This window comes from Salvelinus fontinalis, unplaced genomic scaffold (assembly GCF_029448725.1).
Source record: "Salvelinus fontinalis isolate EN_2023a unplaced genomic scaffold, ASM2944872v1 scaffold_0914, whole genome shotgun sequence".
Taxonomy (NCBI): domain Eukaryota; kingdom Metazoa; phylum Chordata; class Actinopteri; order Salmoniformes; family Salmonidae; genus Salvelinus; species Salvelinus fontinalis.
This window is the reverse complement of record NW_026601123.1, coordinates 40,001-50,000: the sequence shown is the minus strand read 5'-3', so window position 1 is coordinate 50,000 and position 10,000 is coordinate 40,001. Positions and strand designations below refer to the sequence as shown.

General features: G+C 42.9%; 1 protein-coding gene across 4 annotated transcripts in view; it reads left to right on the top strand.

Annotated features, from left to right (window-relative positions):
* tfr2 (transferrin receptor 2) overlaps nt 1-10,000 on the top strand; it is a 45,602-nt gene that overhangs the window by 7,399 nt on the left and 28,203 nt on the right. Inside the window, exon 1 of one of the 4 annotated variants that reach the window (XM_055915399.1) lies at nt 4,641-4,955. The exons of the other annotated variants lie outside the window; for them this stretch is intronic. The gene's annotated coding sequence lies outside the window, so the exon portion shown is untranslated. Of the gene's footprint in view, nt 1-4,640; nt 4,956-10,000 lie in introns of those variants that run through there. 4 annotated transcript variants of the gene reach the window in all.

The following is a 10,000-nucleotide window of genomic DNA, read 5'->3' as shown; positions in this document are numbered from 1 at the left end:
AGCAGCAGTAGTAGCAGCAGTAGTAGTAGTAGCAGTAGCAGTAGCAGCGATAGTGGTATTGTGGTAGTAGTAGTAGCAGCTGTAGTAGCAGTAGCAGTAGCAGTAGTAGTAGCAACGAAAGTGGTATTGTGGTAGCAGTAGTAGCAGCTGCAGTAGCAGCTGTAGTAGTAGTAGCAACGAAAGTGGTATTGTGGTTGTCGACGTGAGAGTGAATGTGTTTATCATACTTTTCTTCAAATGGCCTCAGGTTGTGTGTGTGAGTGAGTGAATATGTTTGTAAGTAGATAATATGATGCGTATTTGGTCGTGTTGGTAGAAGGTCAGTGTGTGTGAGGCGTTAGATGTTTAGGGTCATTGCTCTGTGTGCTGTGTCTGTATACACAGTGACAAGGTCAGATTCAACAACACATCTCCTGCCCGTCTGTCTTTCTGTATGAGGAGGTATTAGCTGAATGTGTAACGTAGACTGGAACGTTTAACTGTTGTCAGGTGTGTTGTCTCTAGGTATTAAACTAATGCTGTGTTGTCTCTAGGTATTAAACTAATGCTGTGTTGTCATGTCTGTTGTCTCTAGGTATTAAACTAATGCTGTGTTGTCTCTAGGTATTAAACTAATGCTGTGCTGTCAAGTCTGTTGTCTCTAGGTATTAAACTAATGCTGTGTTGTCTCTAGGTATTAAACTAATGCTGTGTTGTCAGGTCTGTTGTCTCTAGGTATTAAACTAATGCTGTGTTGTCTCTAGGTATTAAACTAATACTGTGTTGTCAGGTCTGTTGTCTCTAGGTATTAAACTAATGCTGTGTTGTCTCTAGGTATTAAACTAATGCTGTGTTGTCAGATGTGTTGTCTCTAGGTATTAAACTAATGCTGTGTTGTCAGGTCTGTTGTCTCTAGGTATTAAACTAATGCTGTGTTGTCTCTAGGTATTAAACTAATGCTGTGTTGTCTCTAGGTATTAAACTAATGCTGTGTTGTCAGGTGTGTTGTCTCTAGGTATTAAACTAATGCTGTGTTGTCAGATGTGTTGTCTCTAGGTATTAAACTAATGCTGTGTTGTCATGTCTGTTGTCTCTAGGTATTAAACTAATGCTGTGTTGTCTCTAGGTATTAAACTAATGCTGTGTTGTCATGTCTGTTGTCTCTAGGTATTCAACTAATGCTGTGTTGTCTCTAGGTATTAAACTAATGCTGTGTTGTCTCTAGGTATTAAACTAATGCTGTGTTGTCAGGTGTGTTGTCTCTAGGTATTAAACTAATGCTGTGTTGTCATGTCTGTTGTCTCTAGGTATTCAACTAATGCTGTGTTGTCTCTAGGTATTAAACTAATGCTGTGTTGTCTCTAGGTATTAAACTAATGCTGTGTTGTCATGTCTGTTGTCTCTAGGTATTCAACTAATGCTGTGTTGTCTCTAGGTATTAAACTAATGCTGTGTTGTCTCTAGGTATTAAACTAATGCTGTGTTGTCATGTCTGTTGTCTCTAGGTATTAAACTAATGCTGTGTTGTCTCTAGGTATTAAACTAATGCTGTGTTGTCTCTAGGTATTAAACTAATGCTGTGTTGTCAGGTCTGTTGTCTCTAGGTATTAAACTAATGCTGTGTAGTCAGGTGTGTTGTCTCTAGGTATTGAACTAATGCTGTGTTGTCATGTCTGTTGTCTCTAGGTATTAAACTAATGCTGTGTTGTCTCTAGGTATTAAACTAACGCTGTTTTGTCATGTCTGTTGTCTCTAGGTATTAAACTAACGCTGTTTTGTCATGTCTGTTGTCTCTAGGTATTAAACTAATGCTGTGTTGTCAGGTGTGTTGTCTCTAGGTATTAAACTAACGCTGTGTTGTCATGTCTGTTGTCTCTAGGTATTAAACTAATGCTGTGTTGTCTCTAGGTATTAAACTAATGCTGTGTTGTCTCTAGGTATTAAACTAATGCTGTGTTGTCAGATGTGTTGTCTCTAGGTATTAAACTAATGCTGTGTTGTCTCTAGCTATTAAACTAATGCTGTGTTGTCTCTAGGTATTAAACTAATGCTGTGTTGTCAGATGTGTTGTCTCTAGGTATTAAACTAATGCTGTGTTGTCTCTAGGTATTAAACTAATGCTGTGTTGTCTCTAGGTATTAAACTAAAGCTGTGTTGTATCTAGGTATTAAACTAATGCTGTGTTGTCTCTAGGTATTAAACTAATGCTGTGTTGTCTCTAGGTATTAAACTAATGCTGTGTTGTCTCTAGGTATTAAACTAACGCTGTGTTGTCAGGTGTGTTGTCTCTAGGTATTAAACTAATGCTGTGTTGTCTCTAGGTATTAAACTAAGGCTGTGTTGTCAGGTGTGTTGTCTCTAGGTATTAAACTAATGCTGTGTTGTCTCTAGGTATTAAACTAAGGCTGTGTTGTCATGTCTGTTGTCTCTAGGTATTAAACTAATGCTGTGTTGTCATGTCTGTTGTCTCTAGGTATTAAACTAAGGCTGTGTTGTCAGGTGTGTTGTCTCTAGGTATTAAACTAAGGCTGTGTTGTCAGGTGTGTTGTCTCTAGGTATTAAACTAAGGCTGTGTTGTCAGGTGTGTTGTCTCTAGGTATTAAACTAATGCAGTGTTGTCTCTAGGTATTAAACTAATGCTGTGTTGTCTCTAGGTATTAAACTAATGCTGTGTTGTCTCTAGGTATTAAACTAATGCTGTGTTGTCAGGTCTGTTGTCTCTAGGTATTAAACTAATGCTGTGTTGTCTCTAGGTATTAAACTAATGCTGTGTTGTCAGGTCTGTTGTCTCTAGGTATTAAACTAATGCTGTGTTGTCTCTAGGTATTAAACTAATGCTGTGTTGTCAGGTCTGTTGTCTCTAGGTATTAAACTAATGCTGTGTTGTCTCTAGGTATTAAACTAATGCTGTGTTGTCTCTAGGTATTAAACTAATGCTGTGTTGTCATGTCTGTTGTCTCTGTAACGGTCCTGACCTGTTTTATGTTGTTTTTTGTATGTGTTTAGGTCAGGGCATGTGTTTTGGGTGGGCAGTCTATGTTATCTGTTTCTATGTTGGTTTTGGTTGCCTGGTATGGCTCTTAATTAGAGGCAGGTGTTTTGCGTTCTCCTCTAATTAAGAGTCATATTTAGGTAGGGTGTTCTCTCTGTTTGTTTGTGGGTGATTGTCTTCCGTATCTGTGTTATGTCTTGCACCATACGGGACTGTTCGGTTGTTCGTTTCGTTTCGATGTAGTCTGTTTCCTGTCCGTAAGTGTTACGTTTAGTTATGTAAGTTTATGTTCAGGTTTCGTCTACGTCGTTTTCTTGTTTTTGTATTTTTGAAAGTGTTTTGTTTTTTCGTGTTGCCATCGTCGTGTTAAATAAAAGATGGCTTATTTCCCTAATGCTGCATTTTGGTCTGATGATCCTTCTCTCCTCTCCTCGTCCGAGGATGAGGAGAGCGACAGCCTTTACAGTCTCTAGGTATTAAACTAACGCTGTGTTGTCATGTCTGTTGTCTCTAGGTATTAAACTAACGCTGTGTTGTCTCTAGGTATTAAACTAACGCTGTGTTGTCATGTCTGTTGTCTCTAGGTATTAAACTAATGCTGTGTTGTCTCTAGGTATTAAACTAATGCTGTGTTGTCTCTAGGTATTAAACTAATGCTGTGTTGTCTCTAGGTATTAAACTAACGCTGTGTTGTCATGTCTGTTGTCTCTAGGTATTAAACTAATGCTGTGTTGTCATGTCTGTTGTCTCTAGGTATTAAACTAACGCTGTGTTGTCATGTCTGTTGTCTCTAGGTATTAAACTAATGCTGTGTTGTCTCTAGGTATTAAACTAATGCTGTGTTGTCTCTAGGTATTAAACTAATGCTGTGTTGTCTCTAGGTATTAAACTAACGCTGTGTTGTCATGTCTGTTGTCTCTAGGTATTAAACTAATGCTGTGTTGTCTCTAGGTATTAAGCTAATGCTGTGTTGTCAGGTCTGTTGTCTCTAGGTATTAAACTAATGCTGTGTTGTCATGTCTGTTGTCTCTAGGTATTACACTAATGCTGTGTTGTCTCTAGGTCTTAAACTAACGCTGTTTTGTCATGTCTGTTGTCTCTAGGTATTACACTAATGCTGTGTTGTCTCTAGGTATTAAACTAACGCTGTGTTGTCATGTCTGTTGTCTCTAGGTATTAAACTAATGCTGTGTTGTCTCTAGGTATTAAACTAACGCTGTTTTGTCATGTCTGTTGTCTCTAGGTATTAAACTAATGCTGTGTTGTCTCTAGGTATTAAACTAACGCTGTTTTGTCATGTCTGTTGTCTCTAGGTATTACACTAATGCTGTGTTGTCTCTAGGTATTAAACTAACGCTGTGTTGTCATGTTTGTTGTCTCTAGGTATTAAACTAATGCTGTGTTGTCTCTAGGTATTACACTAATGCTGTGTTGTCTCTAGGTATTAAACTAATGCAGTGTTGTCTCTAGGTATTAAACTAATGCTGTGTTGTCTCTAGGTATTAAACTAACGCTGTGTTGTCATGTCTGTTGTCTCTAGGTATTACACTAATGCTGTGTTGTCTCTAGGTATTAAACTAATGCTGTGTTGTCATGTCTGTTGTCTCTAGGTATTAAACTAATGCTGTGTTGTCTCTAGGTATTACACTAATGCTGTGTTGTCTCTAGGTATTAAACTAACGCTGTTTTGTCATGTCTGTTGTCTCTAGGTATTACACTAATGCTGTGTAGTCATGGTTTTAGAGTGTTTGTGGGTTGGATTAAGGCTAATCTTCTGGTGTTGCATCATTCTGCCAGACTGAAAGGACCACCCCTTTGTGTATGTGTGCTTGTTTGCTGAGCTGTTAATAAAGTTAATCAAATTAAACATTCGGCACGCTCGCCACACACGCTGCCCTCTGACCTCTCCTCTCAGCCAATCACAGGCCTCACTCCACCACACACAGCCAACCAGGAGACGGATCTGTCACAATTGCCTGGAGTGGTGAGTGCAGAGTCAAATGCAGAGACCAGAGGATACTGGGGGAAACCGACTTTATTAGGATTCCCAAAACGAACGCCCAAAACAACAGCCGAAAAATCGTCAGAAAATAGTCCAACCCAACACAGGGCGCAAACGGACAGGAACACAACACGCACAACCTGGCCAACAGAAAAACAATCCCGCACAAAAATAGGCCAAATAGGCTTAAATAGACATCAATAAACAAAATAAGGGACAGGTGCAACCAATAAGACCAAACAAACAGAAAAGGAAAAGGGGATCGGTGGCGACTAGTAGACCGGCGACGACGACCGCCGAGCGCCGCCCGAACAGGCAGGGGAGCCACCTTCGGTGGGAGTCGTGACAGGATCGCTAAGCAAGCACTTTGCTACAGTTTAACTCGCACACGTACATACACACAAACCAAATGTTATTACCTACAAACTCCTAACCAACAATGCAATGTTGCCAAGGCAGCAGCTACTCTTCCTGAGGTTTAAAACTGTAGGACCTGCCTTGTTGATAGTGTTGTTAAGAAGGTAGAAACTAGGGCCTGTAGGATCTGCCTTGTTGATAGTGTTGTTAAGAAGGTAGAAACTAGGGCCTGTAGGATCTGCCTTGTTGATAGTGTTGTTAAGAAGGTAGAAACTAGGGCCTGTAGGACCTGCCTTGTTGATAGTGTTGTTAAGAAGGTAGAAACTAGGACCTGTAGGACCTGCCTTGTTGATAGTGTTGTTAAGAAGGTAGAAACTAGGGCCTGTAGGACCTGCCTTGTTGATAGTGTTGTTAAGAAGGTAGAAACTAGGGCCTGTAGGACCTGCCTTGTTGATAGTGTTGTTAAGAAGGTAGAAACTAGGGCCTGTAGGACCTGCCTTGTTGATAGTGTTGTTAAGAAGGTAGAAACTAGGGCCTGTAGGACCTGCCTTGTTGATAGTGTTGTTAAGAAGGTAGAAACTAGGGCCTGTAGGATCTGCCTTGTTGATAGTGTTGTTAAGAAGGTAGAAACTAGGGCCTGTAGGACCTGCCTTGTTGATAGTGTTGTTAAGAAGGTAGAAACTAGGGCCTGTAGGACCTGCCTTGTTGATAGTGTTGTTAAGAAGGTAGAAACTAGGGCCTGTAGGACCTGCCTTGTTGATAGTGTTGTTAAGAAGGTAGAGACTAGGGCCTGTAGGACCTGCCTTGTTGATAGTGTTGTTAAGAAGGTAGAAACTAGGGCCTGTAGGACCTGCCTTGTTGATAGTGTTGTTAAGAAGGTAGAAACTAGGGCCTGTAGGACCTGCCTTGTTGATAGTGTTGTTAAGAAGGTAGAAACTAGGGCCTGTAGGACCTGCCTTGTTGATAGTGTTGTTAAGAAGGTAGAAACTAGGGTCTGTAGGACCTGCCTTGTTGATAGTGTTGTTAAGAAGGTAGAAACTAGGGCCTGTAGGACCTGCCTTGTTGATAGTGTTGTTAAGAAGGTAGAAACTAGGGCCTGTAGGACCTGCCTTGTTGATAGTGTTGTTAAGAAGGTAGAGCATTGCTTTATTATAGACAGACTTCTCCCCATCTTAGCTACTACTGAATCAATATGTTTTGACCATGACAGTTTACAATCGAGGGTTACTCCAAGCAGTTTAGTCACCTCAACTTGCTCAATTTCCACATGATTTATTACAAGATGTAGTTGAGGTTTAGGGTTTAGTGAATGATTGTCCAAAATACAATGCTTTTAGTTTTTTAAACATTTAGACAAACTTATTCCTTCCCACCCATTCTGAAACTAACTGCAGTGATTTCACTCGCTGTAGTAGCTCGCTGTAGTAGCTCGCTGTAGTAGCTCGCTGTAGTAGCTCGCTGTAGTAGCTCGCTGTAGTAGCTCGTTGCAGTAGCTCGTTGTAGTAACTCGCTGTAGTAGCTCGCTGTAGTAGCTCGTTGCAGTAGCTCGTTGCAGTAACTCGCTGTAGTAGCTCGCTGTAGTAGCTCGTTGTAGTAGCTCGCTGTAGTAGCTCGCTGTAGTAGCTCGCTGTAGTAGCTCGCTGTAGTAGCTCGTTGTAGTAGCTCGCTGTAGTAGCTCGCTGTAGTAGCTCGCTGTAGTAGCTCGTTGCAGTAGCTCGCTGTAGTAGCTCGTTGCAGTAGCTCGCTGCAGTAGCTCGTTGCAGTAGCTCGTTGTAGTAGCTCGCTGTAGTAGCTCGCTGTAGTAGCTCGCTGTAGTAGCTCGCTGTAGTAGCTCGCTGTAGTAGCTCGTTGTAGTAGCTCGCTGTAGTAGCTCGCTGTAGTAGCTCGCTGTAGTAGCTCGCTGTAGTAGCTCGTTGCAGTAGCTCGCTGTAGTAGCTCGCTGTAGTAGCTCGCTGTAGTAGCTCGCTGTAGTAGCTCGTTGTAGTAGCTCGCTGTAGTAGCTCGCTGTAGTAGCTCGCTGTAGTAGCTCGCTGTAGTAGCTCGTTGTAGTAGCTCGCTGTAGTAGCTCGCTGTAGTAGCTCGTTGTAGTAGCTCGCTGTAGTAGCTCGCTGTAGTAGCTCGTTGTAGTAGCTGGCTGTAGTAGCTCGCTGTAGTAGCTCGTTGTAGTAGCTCGTTGTAGTAGCTCGCTGTAGTAGCTCGCTGTAGTAGCTCGTTGTAGTAGCTCGTTGTAGTAGCTCGTTGTAGTAGCTCGTTGTAGTAGCTCGTTGTAGTAGCTCGCTGTAGTAGCTCGCTGTAGTAGCTCGCTGTAGTAGCTCGTTGTAGTAGCTCGCTGTAGTAGCTCGCTGTAGTAGCTCGCTGTAGTAGCTCGTTGCAGTAGCTCGCTGTAGTAGCTCGTTGCAGTAGCTCGCTGCAGTAGCTCGTTGCAGTAGCTCGTTGCAGTAGCTCGCTGTAGTAGCTCGCTGTAGTAGCTCGCTGTAGTAGCTCGCTGTAGTAGCTCGCTGTAGTAGCTCGTTGTAGTAGCTCGCTGTAGTAGCTCGCTGTAGTAGCTCGCTGTAGTAGCTCGCTGTAGTAGCTCGTTGCAGTAGCTCGCTGCAGTAGCTCGCTGTAGTAGCTCGCTGTAGTAGCTCGCTGTAGTAGCTCGTTGTAGTAGCTCGCTGTAGTAGCTCGCTGTAGTAGCTCGCTGTAGTAGCTCGCTGTAGTAGCTCGTTGTAGTAGCTCGCTGTAGTAGCTCGCTGTAGTAGCTCGTTGTAGTAGCTCGCTGTAGTAGCTCGCTGTAGTAGCTCGCTGTAGTAGCTCGCTGTAGTAGCTCGCTGTAGTAGCTCGTTGTAGTAGCTCGCTGTAGTAGCTCGCTGTAGTAGCTCGTTGTAGTAGCTCGTTGTAGTAGCTCGTTGTAGTAGCTCGTTGTAGTAGCTCGTTGTAGTAGCTCGTTGTAGTAGCTCGTTGTAGTAGCTCGTTGTAGTAGCTCGCTGTAGTAGCTCGCTGTAGTAGCTCGTTGTAGTAGCTCGTTGTAGTAGCTCGTTGTAGTAGCTCGTTGTAGTAGCTCGTTGTAGTAGCTCGCTGTAGTAGCTCGCTGTAGTAGCTCGTTGTAGTAGCTCGTTGTAGTAGCTCGCTGTAGTAGCTCGCTGTAGTAGCTCGTTGTAGTAGCTCGTTGTAGTAGCTCGTTGTAGTAGCTCGCTGTAGTAGTCAGTGGCATGCCATTAGTAAAAGAGTCCTAGACAGCTGCCCTGGGGAATTCCTGATTCTACCTGGATTATGTTGGAGAGGCTTCCATTAAAGAACACCCTCTCTGTGTTCTGTTAGACAGGTAACTCTTTATCCACATTATAGCAGGGGGTGTAAAGCCATAACACATATGTTTTTCCAGCAGCAGACTATTATCAATAATGTCAAAAGCTGCACTGAAGTCTAACAAGACACCCCCTACAATATCTTTATCACAAAAGTCAGCGGGTTAACAATGAACCTAAACACAAAACAGGTGCAACAAATCAGACAAAACTAAATGAAACAGAAAAGGGGATCGGTGGCAGCTAGTAGACCGGAGACGACGACCGCCGAGCGCCGCCCGAACGGGAAGAGGCACCATCCTCGGCGGGATTCGTAACAAGAACAAGGTTAAGGGCAGAGAAAGCTTGTTGGACACTAAGAAAGATTTGTTGTAGAGCGTTTAACACAAAATCCGGGGAGGGGCCAGCTGAGTATAAAACCTTATCATCCGCATATAAATGGATGAGAGCGCTTCCTACTGCCTGAGCTATGTTGTTGATGCAAATTGAGAAGAACATGGGGGGCCTAGGATTGTACTCCCTTGGTGACAGGCAGTGGCTGACACAGCAGATTTTATAACTTTATACACTGCACTCTTTGAGAGAGGTAGTTAGCAAACCAGGCCAAAGACGCCTGAGAGACACCAATACTCCTTAGCCGGCCCACAAGAATGGAATGGTCTACCGTATCGAAAGCTTTGGCCAAGTCAATAAAAATAGCAGCTTAGAATCAAGGGCAATGGGGACATCATTGAGGACCTCTAAGGTTGCAGTGACACGTCCATAACCTGAGAGGAAACCAGATTGCATACCAGAGAGAATACTATAGACATCATGACAGCCAGTCGGTTGATTATTGACACGTTTTTCCAACACTTTTGATAAACAGGGCAAAGTAACAGTTAAGATCAGCTTGATCTTTAAATAAAGGACTAATTGTGTTTAATTAAGGATGCACCGTGGCTGCCTTCCAAGCAATGGGAACCTCCCCAGAATGGAGAGACAGGTTAAAAAGGTCAGAGATAGGCTTGGTGATGATGGGGGCAGCAACCTTAAAGAGGAGAGGGTCTAAACCATCTGACCCAGATGGTTTTTAGGGGTCAAGTTTCAGGACCTCCTTTAGCACCTCGAGCTCAGTCTGCAGGGAGAAACTTTGGGGAAAAGAGGGAGAAGCATTGTCACATTAGAAGGGAGAAGGAGAAATGTTGTGCAAGGAGGCATGGCTGAGTCAAATAGGAATCCTGACTTAATGAAGTGGTGATTAACGAGCTCAGCCATGTGCTCCTTGTCAGTAACAACCAACAACATTAACGGACATGGGAAGCTGTGAGGAGGAGGGTTTATTCTCCAGGTCTTTAACCGTTTTCCAGAACTTCTTGGTGTTTGACCCAAAGAGAGAGAACT